Genomic DNA, 23,455 nt, shown 5'->3' with positions numbered 1-23,455 from the left:
AAATGTCCTAGAACAAAATTTTCAAATGTAACTACTAGATTGTGATACAATACACTATTGGGTGAAGTTTGGTTGACTTCTGCGCAGCGGTTTGGGAGTTAACATCAAAATTACATTTCTCGGCCATATCGCATAGATCTCACTGTGAAAAGGCTTAAATGGCTTTTTTGACCTAAGTTTGAGGATTGCGCTCAAACCAAATGTCCTAGAACGAAATTTTCAAATGTAACTACTAGAATGTGATACAATACACTATTGGGTGAAGTTTGGTTGACTTCTGCGCAGCGGTTTGGGAGTTAACATCAAAATTACATTTCTCGGCCATATCGCATAGATCTCACTGTGAAAAGGCTTAAATGGCTTTTTTGACCTAAGTTTGAGGATTGCGCTCAAATCAAATGTCCTAGAACCAAATTTCCACATGTAACTACTAGATTGTGATAAAATACACTAATGGGTGAAGTTTGGTTGACTTCTGCGCAGCGGTTTGGGAGTTAACATAAAAATTACATTTCTCGGCCATATCGCATAGATCTCACTGTGAAAAGGCTTAAATGACTTTTTTAATTAAGTTTGATGATTGCGCTCAAACAAAATTTCCTAGAACAAAATTTTCAAATGTAACTACTAGATTGTGATACAATACACTATTGGGTGAAGTTTGGTTGACTTCTGCGCAGCGGTTTGGGAGTTACATCAAAATTACATTTCTCGGCCATATCGCATAGATCTCACTGTGAAAAGGCTTAAATGACTTTTTTAATTAAGTTTGATGATTGCGTTCAAACAAAATGTCCTAGAACAAAATTTTCAAATGTAACTACTAGATTGTGATACAATACACTATTGGGTGAAGTTTGGTTGACTTCTGCGCAGCGGTTTGGGAGTTAACATCAAAATTACATTTCTCGGCCATATCGCATAGATCTCACTGTGAAAAGGCTTAAATGGCTTTTTTTGACCTAAGTTTGAGGATTGCGCTCAAATCAAATGTCCTAGAACCAAATTTCCACATGTAACTACTAGATTGTGATAAAATACACTAATGGGTGAAGTTTGGTTGACTTCTGCGCAGCGGTTTGGGAGTTAACATCAAAATTACATTTCTCGGCCATATCGCATAGATCTCACTGTGAAAAGGCTTAAATGGCTTTTTTGACCTAAGTTTGAGGATTGCGCTCAAATCAAATGTCCTAGAACCAAATTTCCACATGTAACTACTAGATTGTGATAAAATGCACTAATGGGTGAAGTTTGGTTGACTTCTGCGCAGCGGTTTGGGAGTTAACATCAAAATTACATTTCTCGGCCATATCGCATAGATCTCACTGTGAAAAGGCTTAAATGGCTTTTTTGACCTAAGTTTGAGGATTGCGCTCAAATCAAATGTCCTATAACCAAATTTCCACATGTAACTACTAGATTGTGATACAATACACTAATGGGTGAAGTTTGGTTGACTTCTGCGCAGCGGTTTGGGAGTTAACATCAAAATTACATTTCTCGGCCATATCGCATAGATCTCACTGTGAAAAGGCTTAAATGACTTTTTTAATTAAGTTTGATGATTGCGCTCAAACAAAATTTCCTAGAACAAAATTTTCAAATGTAACTACTAGATTGTGATACAATACACTATTGGGTGAAGTTTGGTTGACTTCTGCGCAGCGGTTTGGGAGTTAACATCAAAATTACATTTCTCGGCCATATCGCATAGATCTCACTGTGAAAAGGCTTAAATGACTTTTTTAATTAAGTTTGATGATTGCGTTCAAACAAAATGTCCTAGAACAAAATTTTCAAATGTAACTACTAGATTGTGATACAATACACTATTGGGTGAAGTTTGGTTGACTTCTGCGCAGCGGTTTGGGAGTTAACATCAAAATTACATTTCTCGGCCATATCGCATAGATCTCACTGTGAAAAGGCTTAAATGGCTTTTTTGACCTAAGTTTGAGGATTGCGCTCAAACAAAATGTCCTAGAACAAAATTTTCAAATGTAACTACTAGATTGTGATACAATACACTATTGGGTGAAGTTTGGTTGACTTCTGCGCAGCGGTTTGGGAGTTAACATCAAAATTACATTTCTCGGCCATATCGCATAGATCTCACTGTGAAAAGGCTTAAATGACTTTTTTAATTAAGTTTGATGATTGCGTTCAAACAAAATGTCCTAGAACAAAATTTTTAAATGTAACTACTAGATTGTGATACAATACACTATTGGGTGAAGTTTGGTTGACTTCTGCGCAGCGGTTTGGGAGTTAACATCAAAATTACATTTCTCGGCCATATCGCATAGATCTCACTGTGAAAAGGCTTAAATGGCTTTTTTGACCTAAGTTTGAGGATTGCGCTCAAATCAAATGTCCTAGAACCAAATTTCCACATGTAACTACTAGATTGTGATAAAATACACTAATGGGTGAAGTTTGGTTGACTTCTGCGCAGCGGTTTGGGAGTTAACATCAAAATTACATTTCTCGGCCATATCGCATAGATCTCACTGTGAAAAGGCTTAAATGACTTTTTTAATTAAGTTTGATGATTGCGCTCAAACAAAATTTCCTAGAACAAAATTTTCAAATGTAACTACTAGATTGTGATACAATACACTATTGGGTGAAGTTTGGTTGACTTCTGCGCAGCGGTTTGGGAGTTAACATCAAAATTACATTTCTCGGCCATATCGCATAGATCTCACTGTGAAAAGGCTTAAATGACTTTTTTAATTAAGTTTGATGATTGCGTTCAAACAAAATGTCCTAGAACAAAATTTTCAAATGTAACTACTAGATTGTGATACAATACACTATTGGGTGAAGTTTGGTTGACTTCTGCGCAGCGGTTTGGGAGTTAACATCAAAATTACATTTCTCGGCCATATCGCATAGATCTCACTGTGAAAAGGCTTAAATGGCTTTTTTGACCTAAGTTTGAGGATTGCGCTCAAATCAAATGTCCTATAACCAAATTTCCACACGTAACTACTAGATTGTGATACAATACACTAATGGGTGAAGTTTGGTTGACTTCTGCGCAGCGGTTTGGGAGTTAACATCAAAATTACATTTCTCGGCCATATCGCATAGATCTCACTGTGAAAAGGCTTAAATGACTTTTTTAATTAAGTTTGATGATTGCGTTCAAACAAAATGTCCTAGAACAAAATTTTTAAATGTAACTACTAGATTGTGATACAATACACTATTGGGTGAAGTTTGGTTGACTTCTGCGCAGCGGTTTGGGAGTTAACATCAAAATTACATTTCTCGGCCATATCGCATAGATCTCACTGTGAAAAGGCTTAAATGGCTTTTTTGACCTAAGTTTGAGGATTGCGCTCAAATCAAATGTCCTAGAACCAAATTTCCACATGTAACTACTAGATTGTGATAAAATACACTAATGGGTGAAGTTTGGTTGACTTCTGCGCAGCGGTTTGGGAGTTAACATCAAAATTACATTTCTCGGCCATATCGCATAGATCTCACTGTGAAAAGGCTTAAATGACTTTTTTAATTAAGTTTGATGATTGCGCTCAAACAAAATTTCCTAGAACAAAATTTTCAAATGTAACTACTAGATTGTGATACAATACACTATTGGGTGAAGTTTGGTTGACTTCTGCGCAGCGGTTTGGGAGTTAACATCAAAATTACATTTCTCGGCCATATCGCATAGATCTCACTGTGAAAAGGCTTAAATGACTTTTTTAATTAAGTTTGATGATTGCGTTCAAACAAAATGTCCTAGAACAAAATTTTCAAATGTAACTACTAGAATGTGATACAATACACTATTGGGTGAAGTTTGGTTGACTTCTGCGCAGCGGTTTGGGAGTTAACATCAAAATTACATTTCTCGGCCATATCGCATAGATCTCACTGTGAAAAGGCTTAAATGGCTTTTTTGACCTAAGTTTGAGGATTGCGCTCAAATCAAATGTCCTAGAACCAAATTTCCACATGTAACTACTAGATTGTGATAAAATACACTAATGGGTGAAGTTTGGTTGACTACTGCGCAGCGGTTTGGGAGTTAACATCAAAATTACATTTCTCGGCCATATCGCATAGATCTCACTGTGAAAAGGCTTAAATGACTTTTTTAATTAAGTTTGATGATTGCGCTCAAACAAAATTTCCTAGAACAAAATTTTCAAATGTAACTACTAGATTGTGATACAATACACTATTGGGTGAAGTTTGGTTGACTTCTGCGCAGCGGTTTGGGAGTTAACATCAAAATTACATTTCTCGGCCATATCGCATAGATCTCACTGTGAAAAGGCTTAAATGGCTTTTTTGACCTAAGTTTGAGGATTGCGCTCAAATCAAATGTCCTATAACCAAATTTCCACATGTAACTACTAGATTGTGATACAATACACTAATGGGTGAAGTTTGGTTGACTTCTGCGCAGCGGTTTGGGAGTTAACATCAAAATTACATTTCTCGGCCATATCGCATAGATCTCACTGTGAAAAGGCTTAAATGACTTTTTTAATTAAGTTTGATGATTGCGTTCAAACAAAATGTCCTAGAACAAAATTTTTAAATGTAACTACTAGATTGTGATACAATACACTATTGGGTGAAGTTTGGTTGACTTCTGCGCAGCGGTTTGGGAGTTAACATCAAAATTACATTTCTCGGCCATATCGCATAGATCTCACTGTGAAAAGGCTTAAATGGCTTTTTTGACCTAAGTTTGAGGATTGCGCTCAAATCAAATGTCCTAGAACCAAATTTCCACATGTAACTACTAGATTGTGATAAAATACACTAATGGGTGAAGTTTGGTTGACTTCTGCGCAGCGGTTTGGGAGTTAACATCAAAATTACATTTCTCGGCCATATCGCATAGATCTCACTGTGAAAAGGCTTAAATGACTTTTTTAATTAAGTTTGATGATTGCGCTCAAACAAAATTTCCTAGAACAAAATTTTCAAATGTAACTACTAGATTGTGATACAATACACTATTGGGTGAAGTTTGGTTGACTTCTGCGCAGCGGTTTGGGAGTTAACATCAAAATTACATTTCTCGGCCATATCGCATAGATCTCACTGTGAAAAGGCTTAAATGACTTTTTTAATTAAGTTTGATGATTGCGTTCAAACAAAATGTCCTAGAACAAAATTTTCAAATGTAACTACTAGAATGTGATACAATACACTATTGGGTGAAGTTTGGTTGACTTCTGCGCAGCGGTTTGGGAGTTAACATCAAAATTACATTTCTCGGCCATATCGCATAGATCTCACTGTGAAAAGGCTTAAATGGCTTTTTTGACCTAAGTTTGAGGATTGCGCTCAAATCAAATGTCCTAGAACCAAATTTCCACATGTAACTACTAGATTGTGATAAAATACACTAATGGGTGAAGTTTGGTTGACTACTGCGCAGCGGTTTGGGAGTTAACATCAAAATTACATTTCTCGGCCATATCGCATAGATCTCACTGTGAAAAGGCTTAAATGACTTTTTTAATTAAGTTTGATGATTGCGCTCAAACAAAATTTCCTAGAACAAAATTTTCAAATGTAACTACTAGATTGTGATACAATACACTATTGGGTGAAGTTTGGTTGACTTCTGCGCAGCGGTTTGGGAGTTAACATCAAAATTACATTTCTCGGCCATATCGCATAGATCTCACTGTGAAAAGGCTTAAATGGCTTTTTTGACCTAAGTTTGAGGATTGCGCTCAAATCAAATGTCCTATAACCAAATTTCCACATGTAACTACTAGATTGTGATACAATACACTAATGGGTGAAGTTTGGTTGACTTCTGCGCAGCGGTTTGGGAGTTAACATCAAAATTACATTTCTCGGCCATATCGCATAGATCTCACTGTGAAAAGGCTTAAATGACTTTTTTAATTAAGTTTGATGATTGCGTTCAAACAAAATGTCCTAGAACAAAATTTTTAAATGTAACTACTAGATTGTGATACAATACACTATTGGGTGAAGTTTGGTTGACTTCTGCGCAGCGGTTTGGGAGTTAACATCAAAATTACATTTCTCGGCCATATCGCATAGATCTCACTGTGAAAAGGCTTAAATGGCTTTTTTGACCTAAGTTTGAGGATTGCGCTCAAATCAAATGTCCTAGAACCAAATTTCCACATGTAACTACTAGATTGTGATAAAATACACTAATGGGTGAAGTTTGGTTGACTTCTGCGCAGCGGTTTGGGAGTTAACATCAAAATTACATTTCTCGGCCATATCGCATAGATCTCACTGTGAAAAGGCTTAAATGACTTTTTTAATTAAGTTTGATGATTGCGCTCAAACAAAATTTCCTAGAACAAAATTTTCAAATGTAACTACTAGATTGTGATACAATACACTATTGGGTGAAGTTTGGTTGACTTCTGCGCAGCGGTTTGGGAGTTACATCAAAATTACATTTCTCGGCCATATCGCATAGATCTCACTGTGAAAAGGCTTAAATGACTTTTTTAATTAAGTTTGATGATTGCGTTCAAACAAAATGTCCTAGAACAAAATTTTCAAATGTAACTACTAGATTGTGATACAATACACTATTGGGTGAAGTTTGGTTGACTTCTGCGCAGCGGTTTGGGAGTTAACATCAAAATTACATTTCTCGGCCATATCGCATAGATCTCACTGTGAAAAGGCTTAAATGGCTTTTTTGACCTAAGTTTGAGGATTGCGCTCAAATCAAATGTCCTAGAACCAAATTTCCACATGTAACTACTAGATTGTGATAAAATACACTAATGGGTGAAGTTTGGTTGACTTCTGCGCAGCGGTTTGGGAGTTAACATCAAAATTACATTTCTCGGCCATATCGCATAGATCTCACTGTGAAAAGGCTTAAATGACTTTTTTAATTAAGTTTGATGATTGCGCTCAAACAAAATTTCCTAGAACAAAATTTTCAAATGTAACTACTAGATTGTGATACAATACACTATTGGGTGAAGTTTGGTTGACTTCTGCGCAGCGGTTTGGGAGTTAACATCAAAATTACATTTCTCGGCCATATCGCATAGATCTCACTGTGAAAAGGCTTAAATGGCTTTTTTGACCTAAGTTTGAGGATTGCGCTCAAATCAAATGTCCTATAACCAAATTTCCACACGTAACTACTAGATTGTGATACAATACACTAATGGGTGAAGTTTGGTTGACTTCTGCGCAGCGGTTTGGGAGTTAACATCAAAATTACATTTCTCGGCCATATCGCATAGATCTCACTGTGAAAAGGCTTAAATGACTTTTTTAATTAAGTTTGATGATTGCGTTCAAACAAAATGTCCTAGAACAAAATTTTTAAATGTAACTACTAGATTGTGATACAATACACTATTGGGTGAAGTTTGGTTGACTTCTGCGCAGCGGTTTGGGAGTTAACATCAAAATTACATTTCTCGGCCATATCGCATAGATCTCACTGTGAAAAGGCTTAAATGGCTTTTTTGACCTAAGTTTGAGGATTGCGCTCAAATCAAATGTCCTAGAACCAAATTTCCACATGTAACTACTAGATTGTGATAAAATACACTAATGGGTGAAGTTTGGTTGACTTCTGCGCAGCGGTTTGGGAGTTAACATCAAAATTACATTTCTCGGCCATATCGCATAGATCTCACTGTGAAAAGGCTTAAATGACTTTTTTAATTAAGTTTGATGATTGCGCTCAAACAAAATTTCCTAGAACAAAATTTTCAAATGTAACTACTAGATTGTGATACAATACACTATTGGGTGAAGTTTGGTTGACTTCTGCGCAGCGGTTTGGGAGTTAACATCAAAATTACATTTCTCGGCCATATCGCATAGATCTCACTGTGAAAAGGCTTAAATGACTTTTTTAATTAAGTTTGATGATTGCGTTCATACAAAATGTCCTAGAACAAAATTTTCAAATGTAACTACTAGAATGTGATACAATACACTATTGGGTGAAGTTTGGTTGACTTCTGCGCAGCGGTTTGGGAGTTAACATCAAAATTACATTTCTCGGCCATATCGCATAGATCTCACTGTGAAAAGGCTTAAATGGCTTCTTTGACCTAAGTTTGAGGATTGCGCTCAAATCAAATGTCCTATAACCAAATTTCCACACGTAACTACTAGATTGTGATACAATACACTAATGGGTGAAGTTTGGTTGACTTCTGCGCAGCGGTTTGGGAGTTAACATCAAAATTACATTTCTCGGCCATATCGCATAGATCTCACTGTGAAAAGGCTTAAATGACTTTTTTAATTAAGTTTGATGATTGCGTTCAAACAAAATGTCCTAGAACAAAATTTTTAAATGTAACTACTAGATTGTGATACAATACACTATTGGGTGAAGTTTGGTTGACTTCTGCGCAGCGGTTTGGGAGTTAACATCAAAATTACATTTCTCGGCCATATCGCATAGATCTCACTGTGAAAAGGCTTAAATGGCTTTTTTGACCTAAGTTTGAGGATTGCGCTCAAATCAAATGTCCTAGAACCAAATTTCCACATGTAACTACTAGATTGTGATAAAATACACTAATGGGTGAAGTTTGGTTGACTTCTGCGCAGCGGTTTGGGAGTTAACATCAAAATTACATTTCTCGGCCATATCGCATAGATCTCACTGTGAAAAGGCTTAAATGACTTTTTTAATTAAGTTTGATGATTGCGCTCAAACAAAATTTCCTAGAACAAAATTTTCAAATGTAACTACTAGATTGTGATACAATACACTATTGGGTGAAGTTTGGTTGACTTCTGCGCAGCGGTTTGGGAGTTAACATCAAAATTACATTTCTCGGCCATATCGCATAGATCTCACTGTGAAAAGGCTTAAATGACTTTTTTAATTAAGTTTGATGATTGCGTTCATACAAAATGTCCTAGAACAAAATTTTCAAATGTAACTACTAGAATGTGATACAATACACTATTGGGTGAAGTTTGGTTGACTTCTGCGCAGCGGTTTGGGAGTTAACATCAAAATTACATTTCTCGGCCATATCGCATAGATCTCACTGTGAAAAGGCTTAAATGGCTTTTTTGACCTAAGTTTGAGGATTGCGCTCAAATCAAATGTCCTAGAACCAAATTTCCACATGTAACTACTAGATTGTGATAAAATGCACTAATGGGTGAAGTTTGGTTGACTTCTGCGCAGCGGTTTGGGAGTTAACATCAAAATTACATTTCTCGGCCATATCGCATAGATCTCACTGTGAAAAGGCTTAAATGACTTTTTTAATTAAGTTTGATGATTGCGCTCAAACAAAATTTCCTAGAACAAAATTTTCAAATGTAACTACTAGATTGTGATACAATACACTATTGGGTGAAGTTTGGTTGACTTCTGCGCAGCGGTTTGGGAGTTAACATCAAAATTACATTTCTCGGCCATATCGCATAGATCTCACTGTGAAAAGGCTTAAATGGCTTTTTTGACCTAAGTTTGAGGATTGCGCTCAAATCAAATGTCCTATAACCAAATTTCCACATGTAACTACTAGATTGTGATACAATACACTAATGGGTGAAGTTTGGTTGACTTCTGCGCAGCGGTTTGGGAGTTAACATCAAAATTACATTTCTCGGCCATATCGCATAGATCTCACTGTGAAAAGGCTTAAATGACTTTTTTAATTAAGTTTGATGATTGCGCTCAAACAAAATTTCCTAGAACAAAATTTTCAAATGTAACTACTAGATTGTGATACAATACACTATTGGGTGAAGTTTGGTTGACTTCTGCGCAGCGGTTTGGGAGTTAACATCAAAATTACATTTCTCGGCCATATCGCATAGATCTCACTGTGAAAAGGCTTAAATGGCTTTTTTGACCTAAGTTTGAGGATTGCGCTCAAATCAAATGTCCTAGAACCAAATTTCCACATGTAACTACTAGATTGTGATAAAATACACTAATGGGTGAAGTTTGGTTGACTTCTGCGCAGCGGTTTGGGAGTTAACATCAAAATTACATTTCTCGGCCATATCGCATAGATCTCACTGTGAAAAGGCTTAAATGACTTTTTTAATTAAGTTTGATGATTGCGCTCAAACAAAATTTCCTAGAACAAAATTTTCAAATGTAACTACTAGATTGTGATACAATACACTATTGGGTGAAGTTTGGTTGACTTCTGCGCAGCGGTTTGGGAGTTACATCAAAATTACATTTCTCGGCCATATCGCATAGATCTCACTGTGAAAAGGCTTAAATGACTTTTTTAATTAAGTTTGATGATTGCGTTCAAACAAAATGTCCTAGAACAAAATTTTCAAATGTAACTACTAGATTGTGATACAATACACTATTGGGTGAAGTTTGGTTGACTTCTGCGCAGCGGTTTGGGAGTTAACATCAAAATTACATTTCTCGGCCATATCGCATAGATCTCACTGTGAAAAGGCTTAAATGGCTTTTTTGACCTAAGTTTGAGGATTGCGCTCAAATCAAATGTCCTAGAACCAAATTTCCACATGTAACTACTAGATTGTGATAAAATACACTAATGGGTGAAGTTTGGTTGACTTCTGCGCAGCGGTTTGGGAGTTAACATCAAAATTACATTTCTCGGCCATATCGCATAGATCTCACTGTGAAAAGGCTTAAATGACTTTTTTAATTAAGTTTGATGATTGCGCTCAAACAAAATTTCCTAGAACAAAATTTTCAAATGTAACTACTAGATTGTGATACAATACACTATTGGGTGAAGTTTGGTTGACTTCTGCGCAGCGGTTTGGGAGTTAACATCAAAATTACATTTCTCGGCCATATCGCATAGATCTCACTGTGAAAAGGCTTAAATGGCTTTTTTGACCTAAGTTTGAGGATTGCGCTCAAATCAAATGTCCTATAACCAAATTTCCACACGTAACTACTAGATTGTGATACAATACACTAATGGGTGAAGTTTGGTTGACTTCTGCGCAGCGGTTTGGGAGTTAACATCAAAATTACATTTCTCGGCCATATCGCATAGATCTCACTGTGAAAAGGCTTAAATGACTTTTTTAATTAAGTTTGATGATTGCGTTCAAACAAAATGTCCTAGAACAAAATTTTTAAATGTAACTACTAGATTGTGATACAATACACTATTGGGTGAAGTTTGGTTGACTTCTGCGCAGCGGTTTGGGAGTTAACATCAAAATTACATTTCTCGGCCATATCGCATAGATCTCACTGTGAAAAGGCTTAAATGGCTTTTTTGACCTAAGTTTGAGGATTGCGCTCAAATCAAATGTCCTAGAACCAAATTTCCACATGTAACTACTAGATTGTGATAAAATACACTAATGGGTGAAGTTTGGTTGACTTCTGCGCAGCGGTTTGGGAGTTAACATCAAAATTACATTTCTCGGCCATATCGCATAGATCTCACTGTGAAAAGGCTTAAATGACTTTTTTAATTAAGTTTGATGATTGCGCTCAAACAAAATTTCCTAGAACAAAATTTTCAAATGTAACTACTAGATTGTGATACAATACACTATTGGGTGAAGTTTGGTTGACTTCTGCGCAGCGGTTTGGGAGTTAACATCAAAATTACATTTCTCGGCCATATCGCATAGATCTCACTGTGAAAAGGCTTAAATGACTTTTTTAATTAAGTTTGATGATTGCGTTCATACAAAATGTCCTAGAACAAAATTTTCAAATGTAACTACTAGAATGTGATACAATACACTATTGGGTGAAGTTTGGTTGACTTCTGCGCAGCGGTTTGGGAGTTAACATCAAAATTACATTTCTCGGCCATATCGCATAGATCTCACTGTGAAAAGGCTTAAATGGCTTTTTTGACCTAAGTTTGAGGATTGCGCTCAAATCAAATGTCCTAGAACCAAATTTCCACATGTAACTACTAGATTGTGATAAAATACACTAATGGGTGAAGTTTGGTTGACTTCTGCGCAGCGGTTTGGGAGTTAACATCAAAATTACATTTCTCGGCCATATCGCATAGATCTCACTGTGAAAAGGCTTAAATGACTTTTTTAATTAAGTTTGATGATTGCGCTCAAACAAAATTTCCTAGAACAAAATTTTCAAATGTAACTACTAGATTGTGATACAATACACTATTGGGTGAAGTTTGGTTGACTTCTGCGCAGCGGTTTGGGAGTTAACATCAAAATTACATTTCTCGGCCATATCGCATAGATCTCACTGTGAAAAGGCTTAAATGGCTTTTTTGACCTAAGTTTGAGGATTGCGCTCAAATCAAATGTCCTATAACCAAATTTCCACATGTAACTACTAGATTGTGATACAATACACTAATGGGTGAAGTTTGGTTGACTTCTGCGCAGCGGTTTGGGAGTTAACATCAAAATTACATTTCTCGGCCATATCGCATAGATCTCACTGTGAAAAGGCTTAAATGACTTTTTTAATTAAGTTTGATGATTGCGTTCAAACAAAATGTCCTAGAACAAAATTTTTAAATGTAACTACTAGATTGTGATACAATACACTATTGGGTGAAGTTTGGTTGACTTCTGCGCAGCGGTTTGGGAGTTAACATCAAAATTACATTTCTCGGCCATATCGCATAGATCTCACTGTGAAAAGGCTTAAATGGCTTTTTTGACCTAAGTTTGAGGATTGCGCTCAAATCAAATGTCCTAGAACCAAATTTCCACATGTAACTACTAGATTGTGATAAAATACACTAATGGGTGAAGTTTGGTTGACTTCTGCGCAGCGGTTTGGGAGTTAACATCAAAATTACATTTCTCGGCCATATCGCATAGATCTCACTGTGAAAAGGCTTAAATGACTTTTTTAATTAAGTTTGATGATTGCGCTCAAACAAAATTTCCTAGAACAAAATTTTCAAATGTAACTACTAGATTGTGATACAATACACTATTGGGTGAAGTTTGGTTGACTTCTGCGCAGCGGTTTGGGAGTTACATCAAAATTACATTTCTCGGCCATATCGCATAGATCTCACTGTGAAAAGGCTTAAATGACTTTTTTAATTAAGTTTGATGATTGCGTTCAAACAAAATGTCCTAGAACAAAATTTTCAAATGTAACTACTAGATTGTGATACAATACACTATTGGGTGAAGTTTGGTTGACTTCTGCGCAGCGGTTTGGGAGTTAACATCAAAATTACATTTCTCGGCCATATCGCATAGATCTCACTGTGAAAAGGCTTAAATGGCTTTTTTGACCTAAGTTTGAGGATTGCGCTCAAATCAAATGTCCTAGAACCAAATTTCCACATGTAACTACTAGATTGTGATAAAATACACTAATGGGTGAAGTTTGGTTGACTTCTGCGCAGCGGTTTGGGAGTTAACATCAAAATTACATTTCTCGGCCATATCGCATAGATCTCACTGTGAAAAGGCTTAAATGACTTTTGTAATTAAGTTTGATGATTGCGCTCAAACAAAATTTCCTAGAACAAAATTTTCAAATGTAACTACTAGATTGTGATACAATACACTATTGGGTGAAGTTTGGTTGACTTCTGCGCAGCGGTTTGGGAGTTAACATCAAAATTACATTTCTCGGCCATATCGCATAGATCTCACTGTGAAAAGGCTTAAATGGCTTTTTTGACCTAAGTTTGAGGATTGCGCTCAAATCAAATGTCCTATAACCAAATTTCCACACGTAACTACTAGATTGTGATACAATACACTAATGGGTGAAGTTTGGTTGACTTCTGCGCAGCGGTTTGGGAGTTAACATCAAAATTACATTTCTCGGCCATATCGCATAGATCTCACTGTGAAAAGGCTTAAATGACTTTTTTAATTAAGTTTGATGATTGCGTTCAAACAAAATGTCCTAGAACAAAATTTTTAAATGTAACTACTAGATTGTGATACAATACACTATTGGGTGAAGTTTGGTTGACTTCTGCGCAGCGGTTTGGGAGTTAACATCAAAATTACATTTCTCGGCCATATCGCATAGATCTCACTGTGAAAAGGCTTAAATGGCTTTTTTGACCTAAGTTTGAGGATTGCGCTCAAATCAAATGTCCTAGAACCAAATTTCCACATGTAACTACTAGATTGTGATAAAATACACTAATGGGTGAAGTTTGGTTGACTTCTGCGCAGCGGTTTGGGAGTTAACATCAAAATTACATTTCTCGGCCATATCGCATAGATCTCACTGTGAAAAGGCTTAAATGACTTTTTTAATTAAGTTTGATGATTGCGCTCAAACAAAATTTCCTAGAACAAAATTTTCAAATGTAACTACTAGATTGTGATACAATACACTATTGGGTGAAGTTTGGTTGACTTCTGCGCAGCGGTTTGGGAGTTAACATCAAAATTACATTTCTCGGCCATATCGCATAGATCTCACTGTGAAAAGGCTTAAATGACTTTTTTAATTAAGTTTGATGATTGCGTTCATACAAAATGTCCTAGAACAAAATTTTCAAATGTAACTACTAGAATGTGATACAATACACTATTGGGTGAAGTTTGGTTGACTTCTGCGCAGCGGTTTGGGAGTTAACATCAAAATTACATTTCTCGGCCATATCGCATAGATCTCACTGTGAAAAGGCTTAAATGGCTTTTTTGACCTAAGTTTGAGGATTGCGCTCAAATCAAATGTCCTAGAACCAAATTTCCACATGTAACTACTAGATTGTGATAAAATGCACTAATGGGTGAAGTTTGGTTGACTTCTGCGCAGCGGTTTGGGAGTTAACATCAAAATTACATTTCTCGGCCATATCGCATAGATCTCACTGTGAAAAGGCTTAAATGACTTTTTTAATTAAGTTTGATGATTGCGCTCAAACAAAATTTCCTAGAACAAAATTTTCAAATGTAACTACTAGATTGTGATACAATACACTATTGGGTGAAGTTTGGTTGACTTCTGCGCAGCGGTTTGGGAGTTAACATCAAAATTACATTTCTCGGCCATATCGCATAGATCTCACTATGAAAAGGCTTAAATGGCTTTTTTGACCTAAGTTTGAGGATTGCGCTCAAATCAAATGTCCTATAACCAAATTTCCACATGTAACTACTAGATTGTGATACAATACACTAATGGGTGAAGTTTGGTTGACTTCTGCGCAGCGGTTTGGGAGTTAACATCAAAATTACATTTCTCGGCCATATCGCATAGATCTCACTGTGAAAAGGCTTAAATGACTTTTTTAATTAAGTTTGATGATTGCGCTCAAACAAAATTTCCTAGAACAAAATTTTCAAATGTAACTACTAGATTGTGATACAATACACTATTGGGTGAAGTTTGGTTGACTTCTGCGCAGCGGTTTGGGAGTTAACATCAAAATTACATTTCTCGGCCATATCGCATAGATCTCACTGTGAAAAGGCTTAAATGACTTTTTTAATTAAGTTTGATGATTGCGTTCAAACAAAATGTCCTAGAACAAAATTTTCAAATGTAACTACTAGATTGTGATACAATACACTATTGGGTGAAGTTTGGTTGACTTCTGCGCAGCGGTTTGGGAGTTAACATCAAAATTACATTTCTCGGCCATATCGCATAGATCTCACTGTGAAAAGGCTTAAATGGCTTTTTTGACCTAAGTTTGAGGATTGCGCTCAAACAAAATGTCCTAGAACAAAATTTTCAAATGTAACTACTAGATTGTGATACAATACACTATTGGGTGAAGTTTGGTTGACTTCTGCGCAGCGGTTTGGGAGTTAACATCAAAATTACATTTCTCGGCCATATCGCACTGTGAAAAGGCTTAAATGACTTTTTTAATTAAGTTTGATGATTGCGTTCAAACAAAATGTCCTAGAACAAAATTTTTAAATGTAACTACTAGATTGTGATACAATACACTATTGGGTGAAGTTTGGTTGACTTCTGCGCAGCGGTTTGGGAGTTAACATCAAAATTACATTTCTCGGCCATATCGCATAGATCTCACTGTGAAAAGGCTTAAATGGCTTTTTTGACCTAAGTTTGAGGATTGCGCTCAAATCAAATGTCCTAGAACCAAATTTCCACATGTAACTACTAGATTGTGATAAAATACACTAATGGGTGAAGTTTGGTTGACTTCTGCGCAGCGGTTTGGGAGTTAACATCAAAATTACATTTCTCGGCCATATCGCATAGATCTCACTGTGAAAAGGCTTAAATGACTTTTTTAATTAAGTTTGATGATTGCGCTCAAACAAAATTTCCTAGAACAAAATTTTCAAATGTAACTACTAGATTGTGATACAATACACTATTGGGTGAAGTTTGGTTGACTTCTGCGCAGCGGTTTGGGAGTTAACATCAAAATTACATTTCTCGGCCATATCGCATAGATCTCACTGTGAAAAGGCTTAAATGACTTTTTTAATTAAGTTTGATGATTGCGTTCAAACAAAATGTCCTAGAACAAAATTTTCAAATGTAACTACTAGATTGTGATACAATACACTATTGGGTGAAGTTTGGTTGACTTCTGCGCAGCGGTTTGGGAGTTAACATCAAAATTACATTTCTCGGCCATATCGCATAGATCTCACTGTGAAAAGGCTTAAATGGCTTTTTTGACCTAAGTTTGAGGATTGCGCTCAAATCAAATGTCCTAGAACCAAATTTCCACATGTAACTACTAGATTGTGATAAAATACACTAATGGGTGAAGTTTGGTTGACTTCTGCGCAGCGGTTTGGGAGTTAACATAAAAATTACATTTCTCGGCCATATCGCATAGATCTCACTGTGAAAAGGCTTAAATGACTTTTTTAATTAAGTTTGATGATTGCGCTCAAACAAAATTTCCTAGAACAAAATTTTCAAATGTAACTACTAGATTGTGATACAATACACTATTGGGTGAAGTTTGGTTGACTTCTGCGCAGCGGTTTGGGAGTTAACATCAAAATTACATTTCTCGGCCATATCGCATAGATCTCACTGTGAAAAGGCTTAAATGGCTTTTTTGACCTAAGTTTGAGGATTGCGCTCAAATCAAATGTCCTATAACCAAATTTCCACACGTAACTACTAGATTGTGATACAATACACTAATGGGTGAAGTTTGGTTGACTTCTGCGCAGCGGTTTGGGAGTTAACATCAAAATTACATTTCTCGGCCATATCGCATAGATCTCACTGTGAAAAGGCTTAAATGACTTTTTTAATTAAGTTTGATGATTGCGTTCAAACAAAATGTCCTAGAACAAAATTTTTAAATGTAACTACTAGATTGTGATACAATACACTATTGGGTGAAGTTTGGTTGACTTCTGCGCAGCGGTTTGGGAGTTAACATCAAAATTACATTTCTCGGCCATATCGCATAGATCTCACTGTGAAAAGGCTTAAATGGCTTTTTTGACCTAAGTTTGAGGATTGCGCTCAAATCAAATGTCCTAGAACCAAATTTCCACATGTAACTACTAGATTGTGATAAAATACACTAATGGGTGAAGTTTGGTTGACTTCTGCGCAGCGGTTTGGGAGTTAACATCAAAATTACATTTCTCGGCCATATCGCATAGATCTCACTGTGAAAAGGCTTAAATGACTTTTTTAATTAAGTTTGATGATTGCGCTCAAACAAAATTTCCTAGAACAAAATTTTCAAATGTAACTACTAGATTGTGATACAATACACTATTGGGTGAAGTTTGGTTGACTTCTGCGCAGCGGTTTGGGAGTTAACATCAAAATTACATTTCTCGGCCATATCGCATAGATCTCACTGTGAAAAGGCTTAAATGACTTTTTTAATTAAGTTTGATGATTGCGTTCATACAAAATGTCCTAGAACAAAATTTTCAAATGTAACTACTAGAATGTGATACAATACACTATTGGGTGAAGTTTGGTTGACTTCTGCGCAGCGGTTTGGGAGTTAACATCAAAATTACATTTCTCGGCCATATCGCATAGATCTCACTGTGAAAAGGCTTAAATGGCTTTTTTGACCTAAGTTTGAGGATTGCGCTCAAATCAAATGTCCTAGAACCAAATTTCCACATGTAACTACTAGATTGTGATAAAATACACTAATGGGTGAAGTTTGGTTGACTTCTGCGCAGCGGTTTGGGAGTTAACATCAAAATTACATTTCTCGGCCATATCGCATAGATCTCACTGTGAAAAGGCTTAAATGACTTTTTTAATTAAGTTTGATGATTGCGCTCAAACAAAATTTCCTAGAACAAAATTTTCAAATGTAACTACTAGATTGTGATACAATACACTATTGGGTGAAGTTTGGTTGACTTCTGCGCAGCGGTTTGGGAGTTAACATCAAAATTACATTTCTCGGCCATATCGCATAGATCTCACTGTGAAAAGGCTTAAATGGCTTTTTTGACCTAAGTTTGAGGATTGCGCTCAAATCAAATGTCCTATAACCAAATTTCCACATGTAACTACTAGATTGTGATACAATACACTAATGGGTGAAGTTTGGTTGACTTCTGCGCAGCGGTTTGGGAGTTAACATCAAAATTACATTTCTCGGCCATATCGCATAGATCTCACTGTGAAAAGGCTTAAATGACTTTTTTAATTAAGTTTGATGATTGCGTTCAAACAAAATGTCCTAGAACAAAATTTTTAAATGTAACTACTAGATTGTGATACAATACACTATTGGGTGAAGTTTGGTTGACTTCTGCGCAGCGGTTTGGGAGTTAACATCAAAATTACATTTCTCGGCCATATCGCATAGATCTCACTGTGAAAAGGCTTAAATGACTTTTTTAATTAAGTTTGATGATTGCGTTCAAACAAAATGTCCTAGAACAAAATTTTTAAATGTAACTACTAGATTGTGATACAATACACTATTGGGTGAAGTTTGGTTGACTTCTGCGCAGCGGTTTGGGAGTTAACATCAAAATTACATTTCTTGGCCATATCGCATAGATCTCACTGTGAAAAGGCTTAAATGGCTTTTTTGACCTAAGTTTGAGGATTGCGCTCAAATCAAATGTCCTAGAACCAAATTTCCACATGTAACTACTAGATTGTGATAAAATACACTAATGGGTGAAGTTTGGTTGACTTCTGCGCAGCGGTTTGGGAGTTAACATCAAAATTACAATTCTCGGCCATATCGCATAGATCTCACTGTGAAAAGGCTTAAATGACTTTTTTAATTAAGTTTGATGATTGCGCTCAAACAAAATTTCCTAGAACAAAATTTTCAAATGTAACTACTAGATTGTGATACAATACACTATTGGGTGAAGTTTGGTTGACTTCTGCGCAGCGGTTTGGGAGTTAACATCAAAATTACATTTCTCGGCCATATCTGAAAGGATACACACATATATATTTACCTATTATTATATTCTTGTATGCATATTTACTCATATAGTTAATAACTAGAATATATTCTTTATCTTATACCCTAAAACACAGTGTTCTTTGTTCTACCACATACCATCTGGACTTAATTATCTCTGTGTGCTGGTCACAGAATTCAACAGCCCCCAACAGCCAGCTTCACATTACCTATTTCCAAATAAGGTTAAGTTTGTATTCAGACTTGGCCATAAGGCAGGACTAGGCTGCCTATTGGCTCTGACCACATCTGTTAACACAAATATATACGGGACAAGAAGGGGGGTTAGACACTTTCACGGAGCCCGTATCCGTGAAATGTCCTGGCCGGTCAGTATTTCCTCAATAAATGTATTTGAACATTTTCTGTAACTCTAGAATTGTGTGCCGTTCACTTCCTGTTTTTTCCACGAGAATAAAAGAACCTGAGAAAAGAGAAATCGTCTTTGACAGTTTTTACACGACTATTTTTCTTCAATTGGCGTTGTCGGCGTAGGATTCTCGCGGGAGTTGGCGGCACAGAATTCTGGAATTCGGCTCACTTGGGGACAGACGGTGTGGTACCAAAATAAGGTAGGAGTGTTACAAGATTGCACTGTTGCCTTATTACGCTGCTGCCCCGGAGGGGGTTGAATTTTTATTGAGGAAATTAATAATGTGTATGTTATTTATCTATTTATATATCGCGATTACAAAATGCATATAAGAACACCCTATGTGAGGTAGTTCCGGGCGTCTTTGACGACCCGTTTCGTGTTGTAATTAAGAACTCCCTATGTGAGGAGTTCCGGCAGGACCGATTTGCGTAAATCACGAGTAAAGTGCATTTCCAGCGTATGCATGAACGCTGAGATCCTGGGATGGGGGGCATGAGCAACTCAAATTTGTTCCGCGGATGTTTGTTATTTGTCGTTGGTTTGTGTCAGTGTGTGTGGGGTGCCCCAACTTTTCTCTTCTTTGTCCTCTTTCTTTTCTTTCCTCTAATTGTGAGTGAAGTGAGCGCTCCTTATTCTGCTCTCCTGAGTGGAGAGGGAGCGCGGACAAACAAAGTAACTGTTTTTGAAATACTTAAATATCGAGTATAGGATAATAAATGAAGCGCCTTTGTTCATATTCTGGCAGGCACCCGTGTGTGCCACGTGGCGCCTTTGATTAAGAAAAGGGGGATGGTGTTCAAAATTTAGGAGAGCGGGCCGCTGTGAGCCCCCCTTGTTGTGTTCTGGCCAAACACAACAAGGGTGACTGAGAATATATTTAAGCCCTCTCTTTTTACTAGAACTAATATCATATTGATAGTAATGGGGAACAACTGATTATTGAAATAGAATTTATGAATGAAATGAAAAGCGAGTGAGGTGAAATAAATAATAAACTAGTGAGCTTAATTGAGATCGATAGTATGATCTTTAGAGCTCAAAATGTTTTGTTAAACAACCTTAAAAGTAATGAGATTTGTTTAATTTGGCGGAAAATGACATGTCGAGACAATGATTATATTGTTTGATAAAATATGTTTACCTTAAGTTTTAAGACCAGCTAATGAGCTGCTAGACGACATTTTTTCTCTAATGTGTTTATTTAGTTCTAACCTAATGATTTTTTCATTCACGAGCTCATAGATTAAAATAGGTTTAAATATCTGAATAAAATATGGAGCAAGGATTGCTGTGATTTGTGAAAATATTGTGCTAAGAAGGTAGTATTCTGATTTAAATTTATACATCGGTGGGAGATAATTTCACATTTGATTGATCAACAAATGTCGAAATTAAACTCCATCCGAGAACTCTAAACCAATAGCTTAATAATAATAAACTTCTCTGGAAGGCTGTTGAAGCGAGACTAAATCAGCAAAATCTTAACTGTAATCTATCAAATATGAAGAAACAGTTGGCACAGCTGTTATATTTATTCTAGGATTAAATAAATATTGTAACAGGAGAACTGCAGAAGCAGTGAAAAAGGGAGGGGGGGGCAGCAGAACCCCAGCCCAGACGATGACCACGATAGCTGACACAGACTTGTTTTCACCCCCTCCCCTAATTGAAAGCAGATGGCAAAGGCCGTCGGCTGCTATCCTGTGACCAAATCCAAAAAAAGATCCCAGACAAAGACTAGAAGTTGGAACTTAAATATATACACCCTAACACCTGGAAATTAACTCATGATTCCAAATCAATAAGGTGAGTTAATTGACTTTAAATTGTTATTAAATGATTTTGACTTTTTGCAGAAACACTGCCAGAATTGGCTATCGACGGAGAGGTTTGGATCCAGGCACGAAGATAATTTATGGCCTGCGGTGCTGTAGTGAGACTGATATGTACTTGTTTATTTTTCACCAATTGATTGACATTCTGTCTTATCCTAGGTTTAAATTTGTTGTTCTTGAACATTTTGTCTCCTGTCACTCCATTGTTTGCTGTTTTCCGAGACAGATTCCCATCTTCCACACCAACCACTAAAGCTCCCCGACTTCTAACCTATGATGCCTACCAGATCTCACCTCGACTAATGCATAAGTATTTAGATTGATGACTAAGACACGAAGCTCAAGAATTGGGACCCATGGTGGGACAATGCCGTTTGGCAACTGATTGGACATGAGTTCAAATACCCCTTGACATGTATTCTTTAGGTACTGAATGTTTTTGTATACAGGTCACTGTGATCCGAGGGACCTGCTGACATTGGACTGCATCACGGTGAATCCAATCACATTTGAGGTAGCTTTGAATGGTTTTATTAATGTGCCCCTGCACTCCTGTAACCAGGACACAATCAAGGGCACCACATAGACGCTCAAGAAACTCCAGTGTTGATGATTTAATTCAAAGGTGGAAGTGACAAAGTACTAATTAATTTTAATGTAGATTGGACACTGAGAATTGGAAGCAGCCGAAGTAAATCTTAAAATTGACAAAGAGCAACTATTGATTCACGAAAGAATGAGAGGGGACCTGTCTTGAGTCATGTTCGAAATATTAGACGATATGCAATCTAATTTTGATTTTTAAGGACTTGAAAATGCCAAACTTTGCTAAAATGTAATCTTTTGGGTCACATGCTGATATAATCTGGCTATTTTTGAATTCAGCTGTGACCAAAATAATGGGATGAACGTTTTTATTAATTTCGTAATCTGGGATGTGAAGAGAAGTCCAATTTATGTAAATTTTGTTGTAATGAAATTATAGTGGGAAATAAGTGGCCAGTTTCGTCGAGAGATGCCACAGCCAAATTTAATTGACAAATTACTAAAGAGGGAGCAGACAAATTTGAGAGAGGAAATAAACTTTATTTGGCATTACGCTAAACGACATTATTCTGGGAAAATTGTTAATTTTGTAATCATGTAAGAATTTTGTTTGTAAAGTTGGGAAAATCGCGTTTTCGTATGGCTTATGATGATTTCATATTTACGTTGGAGGGAACAAATTTCCCAGAATAATACCAATTTTTATTTTTCATTTTATTTTTGATTTTTGATTTTTCATTTTTGATTTTATTTTTCATTTTTGATTTTTATTTTTCATTTTTACGTTCAAGTGGTTTTGATAAATTGAGGCTCAAGTACTTTTGTTTGGCTAATAGCACGTACTATTGATTTTTCGGTTTCCGATTTTTTATTCTTTGGAATTTTTAGCTTTTCATTTTTCTTAACTTTGAAGATAAGTTTCAAATGATCTTTTTTCACTTTTGAAATTTTGTATAATGAATTTTTGATTCTGATTTCCTTTTAATATGTTTTCTTTTTCTTTCGCGACTTCGGTAAATTTAATATTTTTATTTAGTTGTGGTTATTTTTTAAATTTATAGAAGCCATGATTTGATTTGAGATACCTTGCTTTGTGCGTTTAAATTTACCATCAGGCAAGGACTTAGTTAGGTCTACTCAACCACTTTCTCCATAGGTGGGGTAGAGTGCCAAAGTTAGCTTGAGCCATGGTGACCTTAGCAGGCCTCCCTTGAAAGCCTCCTGGTGGACTCCAACTGGACCGGAGCGGGCTGACTGAACCGTATTCCTTCTATCAGACTGGCAAAGACCCCATTACGCCAGGCTATTTATCCATCCAGCGACATACTGAAGTCCTACTAAGAGTTGGTTGAATCTTTCTGATGATATCGCGGAACAGAGGTTGTTTCACAGCCGGC

Source organism: Corythoichthys intestinalis, chromosome 10 (genome assembly GCF_030265065.1).
Source record: "Corythoichthys intestinalis isolate RoL2023-P3 chromosome 10, ASM3026506v1, whole genome shotgun sequence".
Lineage (NCBI taxonomy): Eukaryota > Metazoa > Chordata > Actinopteri > Syngnathiformes > Syngnathidae > Corythoichthys > Corythoichthys intestinalis.
Note: the sequence above shows the minus strand (reverse complement) of the source record.